The sequence below is a fragment of the Molothrus ater genome, chromosome 1 (assembly GCF_012460135.2).
Source record: "Molothrus ater isolate BHLD 08-10-18 breed brown headed cowbird chromosome 1, BPBGC_Mater_1.1, whole genome shotgun sequence".
NCBI lineage: Eukaryota > Metazoa > Chordata > Aves > Passeriformes > Icteridae > Molothrus > Molothrus ater.
The window spans coordinates 61,454,258-61,472,107 of record NC_050478.2 but is presented as its reverse complement, the minus strand read 5'-3'; positions in this window follow the sequence as shown (position 1 = coordinate 61,472,107).

The following is a 17,850-nucleotide window of genomic DNA, read 5'->3' as shown; positions in this document are numbered from 1 at the left end:
ATTCTCAGCAGCTAACATGTATTCAAGATGTTCCCTTTAGGAAAGTTTTTCTCTTCCCATATGCTAAGTAGGGAGCTGTGAGCAGCACTGTCTTAAAGGGAGACAAATGCCTGGTTCCAGAATGGCAGTGACAGACATTGTAGGGCAAAAAAGGTGACAGTAGTGTTTCCCCAGAACTGTGTTTGTTCACACAGTGTGGTACTTACTGTATGTTACAATGACCTGCTTAAAAAAAAAATTTAATTCTCAAAAAAATCCTAAACATTTTCAAATATAGTTTGAGATATGTTTATGCTTAAGATGTTGATAAGACTTTTATTTATTTTCTTAACAATTCTTTGAATATTATTGCTAAACATGTGACTAAGTCCTCTCAGATGATCTGTATGAATGAATGTAAGCATCTGAATGAAAGTAGCTCAAGATACAAAATATTGTATCAATTTGCCTTTTTGCAAACCTAAATGCAGCCCACAGCAAAGTTCCCCTGGATGGTATTTTGAGCTTGTAGGTTTGAGTGGTGCCATGTTTACTCTGCAGATGAATTCCTGCCTGGTATCGGTGGATTCCAGGAGTCTAGGCCCCGCCATGGCTGGCTACTTGAGTCAGGGCATCGCAGTACACACACCTTTAGGCTATTTCCTACCTTTGGCTCATCTGACACCCAGAACCTTCTTACATGAGATAACATGTGAGGCGTGATGTATTTACTATATCATAAAGTTCTTCTTGCACTTTAAAGAAACAGCAGGGGTTGGATTGCGTATTCATTGCCCTGATTTGCAGAATGTGTTCTTTGGCTGTGGCATTCATTTCTGCAGTTATTTCCCATCTCCACTTTCTCTCACTTCTGGTGTGACCTATACTGTGTGTGCATGTGGCTCTGTTTCACTGCAGAATTGCTGTGTCTGGCAGCCTATTTGTCCTCCTTGTTTTTTCTGCACTTTAAAGAGACCTGATGGACACTTCTGTTTGTGTATCCCTAGAGTATGATTTTCTGAAACCGCAAATAAGGAAAACCCAGCCCTCGGATGCAGGTGCCACAGCAAGTAACTGGAGATCAAAGGGTTTCATTTTGTGAAGAGATGCTATCAAATCAGAAGATGTAGGAAAAGGAGAATATTTTTAAGAGGCCTCAGTCTAGGGTGTTTTTTCTTCAGGACATATAATTTAATTTTCTGAAATGTCTGAGAGCACTTTACCAGTGCAATTTTTTTCCTAATATTTCCTGAGTTATGTTGACAGTTTGTGAGCTGGGAAGGAGTACTATAGGTGAATCACAGAGCTTCCACATATTGATCTGTGTTTCTGCTTGTTTTTTGTTTTTCTTTACGAGTAATGGCAGAAACGTGCTTTGCAACTTTCATATGAATGTGAAGAAATAAAGCAGCCTATATGAGACAGAAATGTGTCCATATGTCTTGATCAGTGCTTCTTCCTGTTTCTTTTATGGGAATGTTTCACTTATAAGGGTTCTTTCAATATCTCTGCCTTTGCAGTTAATGATTGTAATGAATAATTAACTGTTACATTATATCATAGCAGTGCACTTCTGAGTGTTTTTTAAAGTTTTTTTTTAAATACACCTGTGGTTTGATGAATAAAAATGCTAACAAATGAGTGTAAGGCAGACTACTTGTGAGAGTTTGAAATATCTAAAAGCTACAGGTTGTTTTTGATAAGAAAAATCCTGAGAGTATGAATTTTGTGTTTAAAGGATTTCCTAGGGTCACATAACTTAGTAGTTAAAAGACATTAAACTGAAATTACATCTGGGTTTTCTTTTGCAAACTGGAAATTAAAATGCTCTCAGAAATGTGAATGGAGGGGAGATAAAAAGGGACTGTGAAGTTGTAAATCATGACAGTATGAAATAAATAGGAGCCAAATACAGTATTGGATCATGATAAAGGGACAGCTAATACCTTTTTAGCTGTACTGCTCAATCCATACCTTCTTTAGAGTGAAGATGTTCAAAGTTGTAGGGAGGCATAACCTGTTTCAGGATGGAAGGAAGCATCCCTCTGGCACTGAATTCTCACCTGCGCAGCCACACTTGCTATTCTGTTCCATTTGCACTAGGAATGGTGGCTGGGCTGAGAGAGACATCCCAAAACATATTTCTTGGATTCCAGAAACTTGAGGCAGCTTCTTCTCCAGCTTGGTCTGGGATTTCAACACCCTAGTCCTGTGTAGCATGTGCTCTTGGAAACACAGCTTGATTATTCTTAGGAAGGACTCACGTCAGTCACAGATTCAGATGTCTCCAGGGAATGCCTATTTAGGAGAGGTTTCAAAATTTAGGATAATACTGCCTATTTATCTGAGAGATGTGTCATTTTTAGAATTCCTACCTAAACATTTATTTTCTGCTTGTTTTGGTTTCACTCTGCTAAATTGATGACTATAGTCCCTCATTTGAAGTTGACTAACAAAGATCTTAGCATACTGTTTAGATTTAAGCAGCTTTATATTTCATTAGGAAAATATTGTGTAATGATTATATTTGGATCTCGTCTTTTTCTTTTCCCCTGCTAGTATGATTCTGTGGTGGCCTTCAAACAAGGGATCCTGTACAATTCTCACTGGGTGGCCAAAAAGCAGATTACAAAAGTTATAAAGATTCATGTTTGTTTTGGGTGGAGGCTTCAAAGGCTCACAGGCTTCCTTACACAAGGATGCAGTCAGGAAATGTGAAGGCAGGGAAAAAAAGATTCTGAATCTGTTTTGTGTAAAAAGAGGGTTGTAAAGCCACTGTCCTTGCTTAGCCTTAATGGAAAGGCAGTGTAGTGATAGATTTCTTTGATGTTTGTGTTAGTTGCAGCCATTAAAGCTTCATTCTTTTCTTTACATGTATGTCTTAGTAATGTAAAATGCAGTGACATATTCATAAGGCAAATTGTAAACAGTGTGCTAAAGCTTAGCGACTTAATGCCTATAGTTTTGAGGTGCTGGATGATGGGATGTATTCCAGTCCATATGTTCTGCAGATTGCAATTAGTAAAACCCTCCTGCTGCTATGTGGGTTAAAGTGTGAGTTAGGATTTAAAGCTGTATGCTTTTTTTTTTCTTTGATAAGTTACTGAAGGAATTACCTCATCAGTTCCTTGCAGAACTAAAGATAACTCCCTCATGTGGCTTGTCCAAGCTGGCCTGTATCTGGAGGCCTTCTGATCTAGCTGTATATCACCCATGTTATTTATTTTATGAGGTGATGTTAAGATATGGCTGTTAATCAGAGTTCTAGCATGATATTATGAATGTCTGCAGGAACACAGGTCTTTATAGACCATGTAAGACTCTTAACGTTTAAATGATGGTGCACAGATACGTAGCAAGGATGGATGAAAATACAAGGAAGAAATTGTTTCTTGAAATAGAAATTTCAAGAAATTATTTCTTGTCCTATTCAATTGACTCTTCTCTTCTCTTGTCCTATTCAATTGACTCTCTTCTCCAGAAAGGAAGGAAATGCTTAACATTATTAGCATGCAGTTGCTTATATGTGCTCTCAGAGGTGTTATCTGCTACGTTTTAAAATATCTAGTATTCTTGGTCAAGAAAAAAGGTTTGTCCTTGTATTTTCTAGCTGTAAATATTTTTTCTCCTGAGGTTCCCACCCTTCCACCCCCTCACTTTTCTTTTAGGAGGCTTCCACTTCCTGCAGAGAGGAAGTGATTCAGATTGTAGAATGGACGCTGGCATCATGCATATGCATGAGAAGATGCTGTGAGATAGTCAGGGCTTTGAAAGAAAGTCACCATGGAGCAGTAATCCCACAGAGGAATGACTCCATGTACTTGAGCTGCTTCTTTGAAATCCTTGCCCTTTGTCAATATTTACCTATGTAGGCATTATTGATTGGGTTATTTATGTTCATTAATAGGTTAAACTTTATATCACTTTTGAGGTGAGGTAGCTTTGTTTTAGTGGGGAACTGAAGTTACAGAACACCCAAGCAGTGTTTCAGTTTGTCATTAAGGGCGTGCTGCAGAGATGTTACAGCTGATTTTGAGCTCCTTCAGGGTCTGTGTGGACCAAGATGTAGGAGAAAGAGAGGGATCTCATCCCAACACTAGGATAGGACATAGCCAGGGGTTCTTCTAGGTGAGATGATGTGCAGCTGAGCTCAGTAATGGGGTGCAGCCTAAAACTGGCTTGGCCAAAGCTGCCTGGGCAGCCGGGACAGGGGAGGCAGATGAGATCTCTCCAATGCTGCTGCTTGGACAAATAACAATGTGGCAGAAACTAACCAATGCAGGACTTGTTAATTTGAAATCATAACTTGAAGTCACGCCCCCACTGATTTAATCAAACTGAAGCTGAGGAGTGGCAGCAGACACTGCAGTATTACAAACTGCCCAGAACCCAAGCTGGCCCTGCACTTTGGCCACAACAACCCCCTGCAGCACCACGGGGGACAGAGAAGCTGGACAGTGGCCAGGCAGAGAGGGACCTTGGGTACTGAATGACAGCAGCTGAACATGAGCCAGCTGTGCCCAGGGGGCCAAGAAGGCCAAGGGCATCCTGGCCTGTATCAGGAATAGTGTGGCCAGCAGGACCAGGGAGGTCATCCCTCCCCTGAACTTGGCACTGGTGAGGCCACACCTTGAGTATTGTGTCCAGTTCTGGGCCCCTCAGTTTAGGAAGGATATTGAGATGTTGGAGTGTGTCCAGAGAAGAGGACAGAACTTTACCAGAATAAGGCTGGTAAAAGGTCTGAAGCACAAGTCTGATGAGGAGCAGCTGAGGGAGCTGGGGTTGTTTAACCTGGAGAAAAGGTGGCTCAGGAGGGACCTTATCACTCTCTACAACTGCCTGAAAGAGGGTGTAGTCAGGTGGGGTCGGTGGCTTCTCCCAAGTAACAAGGGACAGGACAAGAGGACACAGTGTAAAGCTGTGCCAGGGAAGGTTCAAGTTGGACATTAGGGAGAATTTCTTTACAGAAAGGTTGGTTGGGCATTGGGATGGCCTTCCCAGGAAGGTGGCAGAACCACTGTCCCTGAAGGTGTTTAAGATCAGATGTGATTCTTAACCACAGAATCACTGATTCTGTGATTCTGTGGTTAACTGAACATTCAACAGCACTACATGGGAAAAATCAAGCAAACTTAATTTTCTTGGCAGTAGTTACCCTTGTTTTCCATTTCAGGAGGATCTAGGGCTCTGTGGAATATAACTAGAGATAGTCATTACAAGCTAGTTTCCCAAGACCTCTTATGCTCAGCCCTGACTCTTAAATTAGCTCCAAAAACTCTAAAAATAGACATTACAGTGTGATTGTTGCAAGATTAATGTTATGGATTCCACAGATGTAAATTATTATTCAGTTTGGGAAGGTTTGCATGTATAAATCTCTCATAAATACCTTCAAGAAAATATTAAAGGGGTGGAGTATGTTATGTTTGGGTTTCTCTTGGAGTACTTGTTCCAAGAACTAACTTCAGTTGGACTCTAGTGGCAGAAAATTAAACCTGACATAACTTCCACTTAGGGTTGAGAAGGTCCAACCAATTTTGGAATCCAGACCCAAATCTAAGAACTGTCCCAAGTTCATCAGTCTAGAGGTGTTCAATAAATTTAATGAGCATCCTTGCCACGATGAATTTGGAGATGAGCAGACTTACAAATAGGAGCTGTAACAACCATTACACCAGCAAAACTCAGTTTTGTCACTGCTGTGGCAGGTATTCAGACAGGCTTTTTTAGCCTGTCTGAACACCTGCCACAGCAGTGACAAAAGCTGATTTTTGCTGGTGTAATGGTTGTTACAGCTTCCAGAGCCACGGCTGTAAACCTGAGAAAACTCTGATTGTTATTTATGTTTAGGCATCCTAGTGTTGCTGTGATGGTACCCAGGAGCACTTGTCTGATTGTGTTTGCTATATTATAAACTATGGTAATATGGTTGTGTTGCTGTTTCTAGTTATTCACAGAAGTAACTGACTGCTATCTTTTAAAAAAACCCCAGTGATTCTCCTTTCTGAATTTGTTATCAGTACAATTAAATTAAGTATATATGTTCTTAGATCAACTATGACTAAAAATTTGCTTTCTGATTGTGAAGATATTTTCTTTGTTCTAGAAATACATCCTAAACCTTATAGAGCAGGTGGTTAAAAGTGAGTGACTGTCTAAAGATACACAGACACAAAAATAATAAAAATTACTCTTTGAAATTTTATTTGTTATTTCTTGTAGTGCCTTTTTAGAGTCTTGAAAATGGTGTCTTCTTACCTATTGATGCTTTTTCTTTTTTTTTGTATCCAGACACTAGACTCAATTTCTACTCTTTTTAAAAAAGAAAAAACTTCTCTGTGTTTTCAGAGTCATTGGAATTTTCTCAAGTCTGGATTCTTCAATGTTGTGAATGTTGCAACATGAATGGCTACAGGTAGTCACACAAATTGTAACCAACAGGAAAAAAATCAATGTTTGTGTTGCTGCTGTATTTTGGAAGAAAATTTTGGCAGCGCAGAATAGGTGTATGTAATAAGCTCTAGGTTTTAAGTATAGTGAGAGGAATATAAAAGGAAATTGCTTGTATTTTTAGGAGTATGACTCCTAAGGGATATGTTTGCTACAGTTAATATCCAGTGTGTTTTGCCCTCCTGTGATACAGTGTCCTATGCACAAAACTCCTTCACTTGGCAGATCTTTGGCTTTGTCTTGCTGTTGGCTGATCTTCAGTGTCTTTAGTCAGAGTTAGCTGTATTTTCCTTATGCACACCGGGGGTAAATACTGCCCCAATGCACTCAGGCCAGTTTCCTTCCCTGTTTCATGTCTACACTACACCATGCCATGGACAGGGATGCTCTCAAACCCTGCCTGAACTGCAGTGTTTGGAACCAGCGGATATCTGCCTGCTTTGGTACGCAGTTTGGCAGGCACGTGAAAGCTGTACTTGCTAATTGCACTGTCAGTGATGTCTTGCAATACCAACCCCCTGAACCTGGATATTTGTGTAGTCCCATGGGACACCATGCCTAGATGCTTTCTGGCTGCTCAGTCCCAAGGTGTGCTGGGCACAGATGCAGCGTGGGCACGCTTCCTGCTCTCTCAGGCAAGTAGGTGCAGCCAAAAGTGGGATCTCAGGAGGAGGACAACCGGGAAAGTGCAAAAGGGGTTGGTGGGAACAACATGGAAGCTCCCCCTTGCTTTCCTTGGAATGGATGCTAATGTTGTTTAAAGACAAAAAAACAAACAATGTAATAACTACAGAAGCCTACTGGCACACCTTTAGGAAGTCCTATGAGAAAAGAAAATGTGACAGATGCTTACCATCTCAAGTAACTTTATTATTTTAGTGGAAGAATGCAGTAGATACATATGTTTCTATCCTGCCTGTGTCTGAGGTGCTGGTGTTAGTACTGCTATTATTTTTGTTCTGTGTAATCCCTGACATTTAATAATGTGCAAGTATCACCAGTTACTGAAAACTAAAAGTTAAGTATAGAACTAAAGCCATCTGGTAGTTCAGAGAGAAAAGTTAGATAATTAGCTGTTCTTGTCAAGGGACTGTGATTAAAATAGGCCATCTTCATAATAGTGACTAGTTTGCAAGGGACTTCCTGGAAGCCACCTGGGATAATGATAATGAAAAGAACAAAATTAAAAACGAGGGGGAGGTGGTGCCATTATAGCTCATGATGACTTTTGTAAGTGAATTAAGTCAGCTTTTAACTTGAAGGCTGCTTATTATTTTGGTTCTTAGGAAAGAAACTGCGATTGAGTTTTCTGACTGTTTGGCAATGTGCTGCTACTAGGTCAGCCAGGTTACTGCTGGAGATCCTTAATATTTCTGTGTCAAGCTCTGGTTTCGTTGCTCACATCCTTATTAACTTGGGAGTCCTGTTGGCACAGCTCATCTTCAAAGGCCTCTCAAATCTGTGTAACCTGATGGCTCCTGCTCAGGGATTTTCTTCCATTGGGGGAATCAGTGCTATTAAGTGACACCAGAAGAGGAAAAACATCAGAACAGCATTACTATGATTGCTATGTGTGTAGCAATGCTGGTGCAATGTGAATTTATATTGATAGATATCTCTTAAGGAATAAGCTGTTTAGCAAGTAGTGCTTAGAAGGGAACCTCTTTGTGTAGTGGGAGGAAGGATCTGTGGAGCTTTGGCAGCTCCAGCCCACCCTCCAGCACTGGTGTGGAGGGGCTCAGTATTCCCTTGGGCCTTAACTGCTGAAATCTTGTGCTCCTCATCCAAGGAGAGAGCAGCAGGGAAACCTCCAAAGGCTGCACAGCACTTGCTCTTTCCTGTATGTGGATTCCTTAGTGGATGCCTTGTGTCAATGCGATCATTTTAATCAGGGAAGTCTGACCTGAATCATCTGAGTAGTGTCTCTTTGAGAACGCACTATTGAGGGCAGTTATGCTAAATGCAGTAGTAGGATAAAATAAATGTGTAATGAGAATGCTCCATCATTGGTGTGATTTAATTAAATATATTTTCACTTCATACTGATAAAAACCCTATTTCTAAATCAAATCAATTGAAATTTGTTTTTTTTCTTTTAATTGGCAGCTGCTACTTATTAAAAAATTCTAGTAAAGACCTGCTCATGTTGTTTCAGAGGCTTTTAAGAATTTCAGTGTGACTGTAATATTTTCTCAGAGAGAATGTGCTGGAAATCTATTGTAAATGTAACCAAGTTCAATACTTAAATTAAAATATAGCAAGGATTAAAAGTACTCTGGGTTCTCTGTGCTTAGATCCCCCTCAAAAAAAAAAGCTTCTAAATTATTTTCATTAAATGAAGCTTTTATGTCTCTTTATTCCTTGATTAGGAAAGCAATGATTTGAAAAATTTAAGATATTGAGGTCTCAAAAATGTCAGGGATGCTCAGCTTCAGAAAGCATAAATAAATATTTCAGTGCAATATGCTCAAAATAAATTGCTGTGAATGCTTGTGGATATACAAATATTCCTGATCAGTTTAATGGGTCAAACTTTCATATAATTAGGAAGGTGCTGACTTGTACTCATGCACGATCAAGTGAATAATGTCTCACTGCATTCTGTATAAAACAGGACTGCGATGCACCTGGTGAATGCTCATCTAAGGCTTCTTCTAAGAAGTGTTGAATCTGAACACTGCTTTACAAATTTTCTTTTCCTTTTTTTTTAATATTGAGAAAATTAAACTACTAAAAACTGCTTTTGCAGTACTTGAATACCATCAGAAGCAGAAAATCCAGATTTTATATTCCAAGTGCAGATTGTTACTCATGTTTTAAGTTCTGCCTGCTCATGACCTGCTTCAATACCTACACTCGATGGCCAAGGTTCTACCTTGTAGCATTTTTTTTTTGTGACAATCTTTTCCATTATGCCCAGTCAAACAGTCTGACTTTCCAACATTCTTCCCACCTCTATTGTTATTTACTTACATGGGAGAAAATGGACTGAGAAGTTGACAACCAAAGTGAAGCAAGAACAGGTTTTTTAGTTGGTAACGTTATAAATGGCTTCAGATAAGTCTTGCAAATGAATAAGTTACTGTCAAAGGTATGAGATAATAGAAAGCCTTGACAGCTGAAGTTAAGCACTGTGAAGTCTGAAAGACCTCTTGGTGGCAATTCATTGGAGTAAAATTTAATCTGGTTATAAAATTCAGATTTTTTTAAAACCTAAGGATTGTTATGTGGTATGACAAACCATCAGAATATTCTTCCCCCCCAGATTGTATCCCTCTAATGTGCCAGAATTTTTTCTCATCTGCTCTTTCATGAGGTGTCTGATAATAGATTTTTGGTTTGTGCTGTTCTTTGTACAAGTTGGTGAAATTCAGATTTTCCTGTAGATAAGCCTTTGGCTTTTCAGTTGCTTCTGCCTTGCAAAGAAATTAATTCCTTCAAGCCAGTGAGTCTGCAGCTCCAGCTGTGACTGTAGATGAATGTTCTTGCAGGGTCATGTACTGTAGCTCTGAACCTAAATAAAAGGATTAACAAGAGTTCACTTGGAGGAAAAACACTTAATTTCACTATAATAACTATGAGAATCCATAGGGAAAACCAATAAAGCTTTACTATTAAAATTGTTAACAAATGATTATTCCACCCTGACCTTCTCTTCCTGCTGTTATTGTACTTTTGAACAGTAACAAATTATGGGATTGACCTAGTTCATGGTAGTGCTTTTGTCCCTGGCCTACAAATGATCTTTTTCTTGTAAAATAATTCCTAGTCTAGTTCTTATGAGAAGCATTGATAGTATTTATGAAAGAAACAACGTTTTCTGGTGCATTTCACACAATCTTCTGCCACAGAACTCTGCTTGGTGTGAAGGAAGAAGGGGCAGCGCGTAGACAGTGATGCTGGAACTGAGCCTGGCAGCCAGCAATACCCACAGGATACATCTGGTTGCTCCAGAAGAGCATGACTGATTTCCACAGCTAGCACAAACAGCTTTTCATGGTTCCTGGCAGAAAAGGAGGAATTCTAGGTTGAGCAGCTCTCTTCAGTTGCTTATATAGACCTCATTGTCTCATCTCCAAGCAGCACCACTGCTCAGGAATGGGGGAGAGCAGAGGGGCTGCTGGCAGGGGCTTCCTCACTCACTAATACCTCAGCTGGCTGTTGATGACTGCGGTACAGCTGCTTTCCACTCAAGCAAGTGGTGTAGAGGGCTAAACCACTGCTCAGGGCAATAGCCTGATCCTTCAGGGCTTTCCTCTCTCTGATGGGGATGCAAGGAGAGGGTGGAAGGATTTGACTCCCCAGCATTTTAGGGGTGCCAGCCTCAGGCAGCGCTATTGTCTGAGTAGACAAAGCAATACTTGTATCCATTTCCTTGGGAAGGCAGTCAGGTAATTGAAATTGACTAATGTGACTGCCCTGATTGGCTTAAGAAATCAAACAGAGGAAAATTGTCTAATTTAAAGGTTAAATCTTGATATTAGCTTTGACTTCTGCTTTAATTGGGCTTTGGAGGTGGTGAACAAGTCCTGGTTGATAGGTTGGTGACCATCATGAGCCCCTGTCTAAAAAATGCCGCAGTGCCCATCTGTTCCCTGCTGGGAGATCCTGGTGTTGAAGCCAAGGCATGAAGGCTGGTCTCCCCAAAAATGGTCTGTGGTTCTGCTTGGGCCCACACTTGGCACCAAGAGCTGGAAAGCATTTTGGGTTCTGTCGTGTGCTTTTGTGTTCCTTATTTTTGCTTCAAAGATTTTGCCCCTATGAGGCATGTTTATGCACCTAGTATATATTTTCAAAGAAATATAACTTGCAAAAGTATTCATCAATCTGTCTTTCATCAGCAGGTAACCTAATACTTTTTCTTTTTTCAGATAAAAGAAAAATATATGGATAACATTGTGCTTTGTTTCAACAATGTTTCTCATTTGTGACCAGATGAGAATCACACTCAGCTTTGACTGGTGGCCTACTTGTTTTTTTTCTCTCCATTTTCGTTGCTTGCACGCTCAGGAATGTGGTTTTTGGTTTTTTCCCCTCTTCACGATTATTTTGTGGAGCACCTTCTCAAATTGTAGAGACTACCAACAGTCTATAGGGATGGCCTAAGAGCCACAGTCTGAATAGAATTCCACATGAACTTTTGTTCTTCACTATACCCTTGCTCCAGCACTCTTTGAGCTCAATGTTTTTGATGGTGTCTTGTTCCATACTTTATGTGGCTTTAATTAGTCACAAGTGGCAATTATCCTCTAAAGTTAGGAATCATAGTTAAATAAATTAGGTATGCTCTTCTATCAACTAATTTTATCATGTTGTTTTTTGGTTTTTTTAATGCCTTAAATTCAGGTAGGCAGCTTGTGCTTTAGAGAGGATTCTGTTTTTCCTACATTCTTCAGTGATGTTGGATCTCCTTGCAGAGAAATTGCAGACATTCTGTTGGAAGAGACTCCAGTTTTAAAAGCATGTATTTTGGGAAAAATTGGCTGATATTTTGGCTGGATTTTCAGGACCTTAGTGTTATAGGATGAAAATTATAGATCAAAGCCACTGCAGGTAATGGTACAACTGTCAGGTGTCTCTATATTTGTTAGGTCTTCATTGGCTCATTGTTGAATTCACACCAGTGGGATTTAAATGTGAATAGGGAACTGTAATTTAGAATCTCCCGCTGCTGCATAATAGCTTGCATGTACACCAGGTTTATGAGATGCATTCTGTATAAGGCTAACTTACATTTATCTGATTGATTTATTGATTTAATTTGTAAACAGAAGAAATATCAGAGGAGTCACTAATGAAATAAGAATATTACCTGATCCTGCTGTATTTTATTTCTTAACACAGAGATACACTGAAGCCTCTGCTGCATAAATACGGGGTGAGGTTCTCTAGGCTTTTAGGCAGTTTTGTAAAATTGGGCTGATGTGAAAAGACATAATATAGAAAAGCTAATATTAGATAAAGCATTTCAAGTTTTGTAGATGATGAGATTGGTTTCTGCTTGTGGATTTTGTAAGCTTCATCTCTTTGTAAATGAAGTACAGGCAAACACAGTTGTAGCCCTATCCTGAGTGATGCTTTACTAAGCCTGACTTACTGGAGTAGGTAGCTGGACTGTCCATGAGAAGTAACTGCACTGAAGCAGCAGAAATCAGAATGTTTTTCTGTGTGTTGCAGATTGCTGGAAATTGAGTGGGACATATGTGGAGATTGCATTGTGCCCCTTAGATCGGATGGAGATAGTTTTATAACGTGCAGCAGGGAGGAGATGTGTGTTACAGAGGAAGCTCACAATAGAGCATGCTGTGCTTTGTAAGATCTGTGTGCTGTTATGAAGAAGGACTTTTCCTGTGCCCTGGAAAGCATGTTTTGCCCTGCAGTTTATGGTGCTATGCTTGCAGACATGGGAATTAACTGCAGTATGTGAAATCTGAAAGGTTAATTTCCCTGCTGCGCCGTTACTCGGTTAATCAAGACATATGTAACACTAGCAATGCACATGTAACACTAGCAGCGCACATTTTTTCTGATTCAGTATTTGATTTATAAAAAGGAGATTTTGAAGAGATACCATTTAACTGATGTAAGTTACACAGCTTTTTAATGTACTCATCTTGCAGTTCTAAAGTCAAAATGCAGGACTAAATATAGCTGTGTCCAGAATTTTAAAGTATTCTTTGTACCTGGACACTTAAACACAGAGCTTTGCAACTGAAAATAAAAAGTATTAAGGAAAGATGCATTTCATATTTAGCATAAGTCATTCTTTCTATAAAATGCAACCATAATTTGGAAATGTTATTTCTTTTCCTGTGAGAACTGAAAAACTTCTCTAGAACTACTGTGAACTAGTATCAACAAGTGAATAGGTAGATGCAGCAGAAGTGCCAGATCATCAAACCAACTGTGGATTACTGTTTCTCTTTTGATTCTTCTATTTTTACATGTCATGTTGATTTTTTCCATCTATAATTAGTCTTGTATATAATTGTGTTACTTGTGGCTCTGATTCTGCCTCAGCAAAATGTATCACAACTTTGAATGCATGGAGAAATTCTAAGTCATTGGAACTAAAAAAATCCTTGCAAATTCAGTGTCACACTGGATTCTGAAACATTATTTTTCTGTTTGCAGTGGATTTGGTGGCTTTTGTATTGTGTAACATGCAATTTCTTTTTAAACACTTAGGAGTTTACCAGATCTTTTTATGTGGTTGCTGAAGCATTGTCGTGGGACAGCAGTAATGATGGATGGATGAACAGAACACACTTCAGGTAAGAAATCAGATATATGCCATTTGGTATGGCTGTTTATTAACTTTCCTCACATTGTTTTGGTTCAGCTTCAGTAGCAACAATATTTAATATTACACCACTAAAATTCACTGAATATAAAATATAAATCTCTTGTCTACATGAATGTTTACATATATCTCTCTGTAAATCAGTGTCAGCAGGTTTCTTGTTTTCCTTCTAGATTTGGTAACCCTGGTAACAGATGCTGCTGCTGTTACTATCTTTACCCTTGCTACTGTATAAATTTCCTTAAGAATTTTATTTCACATCAGTGGTTACAACTATAGGTCTGAATATAAGAATGATTTCAGCATTTCTTGTGTGGTTTGGGTAACTTAACTTGTTCTTTAAGGCTGTGCCAATTCAGGATATAGTTGTCAAGTTTTTGATATCCTTGGAAGTTAATGCAAGCCTGTTAAAGCCTGCACAAAAGCAAGCAAAAGTTGGTATTGATTTAATGCTTGCTGTGCCACAAGCTTTGTGAGAAAACACGGACAAAATCTTTAGTTTCCCATATCAGTGGGAACTAAGTGCCTAGGTACCAACATGCTTGTATTTCTGGTACAAGTGTGTCCAGAGTGCTTTTTTTTTTGCACAACTCTGATATTCCCAGGGCTATATTGACTTTTCTGTGCACCTGAGGATCACCTTGCTGTGCTGGCAGGGTGGAGCTGCCAGGGCTCCAAAGGGAAGCTGGGTATTGCTGAGTGCACATTTCAGCTACAGTGAAAGGCTTGGCCTTATGTGTAGGTGCTGTTTTGAGTCACACGTGGGGTTTGGCATCTTTGGCCTCCCAGTTGCCCTTGTCTCCTCTTCCTTTGTGACAGCATTGTGAAGACAGATGTGGTGGAGACTGCGTTGTGTTCAGGTTGGAGCCAGATGTGTTAAGGAGCTGTCTTAAGGCAAGGACACAAAATATACAAAGGAAAGACCCTGGAGTTTACTTTATTTTCCAGCTTTCAGGGTGCAAGAGCATAAATATATAAAACACATGAAATATAATATCTGTGGATCAAGGACCAGGTTAGGCATAGAGATTTAGGGAAGGCATAGTGGCCTCCTGTCCCATGGAGTGACTGATGGCTGGTGCCAAGAGAGGAGAGTGGAGCATGTGATTTCTTCCCAGATCAACCTCTCATGCTCCACAGATGGACATCTGTGTCTGTCGGAACCCAGGACATCCCTCTGACTGTCTTGAGCAGCCAAGACCCCTGCTAGGGGGCTCAGAGACTTTGGCACAGAGCTTAAGATACCTGTGGTTTTGATTATGACTGGTGGAGCAAGTTACCAACCTTAGATGAAGATCTGCAGGCCACGACAAGTAAGTAGAATAATAGTGAACTTACTCTGAGGTGAAAAAGTAGATTTTGGGATTTTCTAGAATAGGGGTTCAGGAGGCAAGATGGAGGAATCTGGGTGTGTCCAGCCTTTCTCCTTCTAGTTCTTGGCCTCCATCTTCTGCTGCGATGTTGGCACTTTTGGATTGGTTTAGAGTAGAAACTCACTGTCTAACATAGGTGATAGGTATTGGAAAGTAGGTGTAAACATTGTATACATAATTGTTAGTATAAAGACATAACACCACCCTGGGGGCAGGCAGAGTGCCTGGACTGTCTTGCTGAGTTGACCTCAGCTAGACAGGAGAAAATATTTTATAGAAAAGGAACAATAAACAACCTTGAGACTGAGAATTAAAGAGCTCTGACTCATTCTTTGAGCACCGGGCAGGGAAAAGAGACTTTCTAATGCATCTCGGGGTCACTCTGAGCAGCGAGAGACCTCGAGATGTGTCAGTGTTGGCTTTTTTGACGAGTAGTCTTGGCAATGCTTTCCCTTTCTGTGGATTTGTGAGGTTATGATTTGATCCTAGGTGGATTTTTAGGCTCTGCCACTTTGCGCTGTTCTGGATGCCCCAGCTGAATTCCGGGAGGGAGGAAGCAAGTAGTCCCTGAAGTTAGTTTTGAACCTCCTACTTGCTAATTTCATTTAACCTGGAGACTGGGTTGACATGCCAGGAGACTCAGGAGTTGAAATGAGCATTTTCTGCTCTAGTGGGGTGGTAGGAAAAGATGATGGGTGCAAAGCTTTTAAAGATTTTAAAAAGCAGCTAGACTAAGATTTCCTTGAAGTGAAATGAAACTGTGGGCTTTCTATGGCCCTCTCACTGCTAGTGCCTTCCTAATGAATAGGTTTGAGGCAGCTACTTGGACCTGTCTTGCTTTCATCTTTTAGTTTATTTCCCATTATTTTAATAGGAATTTGGGGTTTATGTTCTGTACCTCCTAGTGTTAGAGAAAGCTACAGAGAAGATGCTATGTCATCTGTTAAGCAGTCAACCTGCCATTTTTTTTCCTGACAGGATTCAAAATTGTTTGGAAGAAACTACCATAAATTTAAAATATCCTGAGGATACATACTCAATAGGTTGAGCCTCCCAGCAAGACATTAAAATATAACACCATTAATCAGAACTGAACTATAGTTTTTCTTGCTGTTTTTCTTTTCCACATTTAAAACATTGCTTTTGGGTTCGCAGAAACTTTAGATGGACTAAAAGGAAATAAAAAAGGAATGGCCCAATGATGCCTTTGCAGCAAAATCATTGCACTGAGTACCTGACTGTTCATGTTGCACCTGATGTGTCGAGGCTATGGAAGAAAGTGTGAATATTACATAAATCTACCTGACTTGCTTAGATGGAGTCTCACTATGAAAACACTATGCAGTATATATGATGTTAACTATTTTGGTAGGATTGATGAACTGGAAAAGGCTGAAGGCAGGCCTCTCTGAAAACCTAAAATTTGAGACTGTGAATGTGCTAAACACAGAATTCAGAATACGACACTTTTCCATGTAAAGGGATTTCAAATTCTGTAAAAGCAAGCAAAAAGTAAAACAGCTCTTAGCTAAAATCTTAGAGCCAGTTGAAGGAGAATAATCTAATTATTCTGATTCTCCTTCTTGGCAGAGAATATTTGGGAGACAGAATTTATGCAGCTGGATAGAAGTTTGGTTTATTTTTGCTCTTGATTTTTGTTTTTGTTAAAAACAGTGGAGATCTTGGACTTAATTAGTGATTACAGAATCAGATGAATGTTGTACACTTTTTTCTACCCCAAGTGCCCTTATTTTACCTTCTGTGTCCATATTTGGGGCTAAATCCTTATGAGATACAGGGCAAATTGAATGAAGCATTCAAGGCTTTTTCACTTGAGGATGACTCCACTGTGTGCATTCTGATGACTCATGGAAAAACATGTAAAAGACTGCAAAGCCAGCTTCCTCACTTAGAGGAAACTGTTGGGCACCTCAAGCCCCCAGAAAATGGGCAAAGGATTTCCCCTGAATCCCTTTTGTGAGGCTGATGGACAGTGAACTTGCTTTGTGGTACAAAATGACCAAAAGAAGGAACCTCAAATGAAAAAGCTTTGCAATACTAGAATTGTGGGTGAACTGTTTGCTCGCTGATTTAAGCCATCAAAAGGGAGATGTGATGGGGAGAAGGGAAAATCTGCTTTATTTTCCTGTACAACAGGAAAACAGGGAGGAGTGGCTGAGAAAAATGTGTGTTGTGAGACTTGAAATGGAGAAAGTGAATTGGACAATTTGATTAGACTAAGCAGAATAAGGCTTTTCCACAGATCCTCTGGTTGCATGTGAATATGTGGAGGTGGATTGTTTCTTGCCAGAATTTGTATAAAATTATAAAAACAGAGCAAGTTGTGGGGTTTTTTTCCTTTTTTTTTAATATTCTATTTTTTCTGTAGCAGGAAATAACTAGATTGTAAACTTTGGCAGGACTCTTTAACATCTGAATGCTTCTTGAAACTCTGACAATGTTTTTGTAAAACTGATTCTGGAACTAGAATAAATGAGAGATTTTTTTTCTATAGTCTCCCTCCTGTTAATTAGATGAAACAGTGAGTTTTATATTTGTCCAGAAGGAGGTCAAAACAAACAAGAAATTGAGATTGGAGGAGTCAAACAAGGATAAATAATGAGCCAATTTCCCAAATTGGCATCAACCTACCAAGAGTTTGGAAAAAGTATACTTGCAAGCTTCCTTTATTATTATAACCTCTTGAACAGAATAATCCCGTCCAAACAGCTATAAACACTTTCC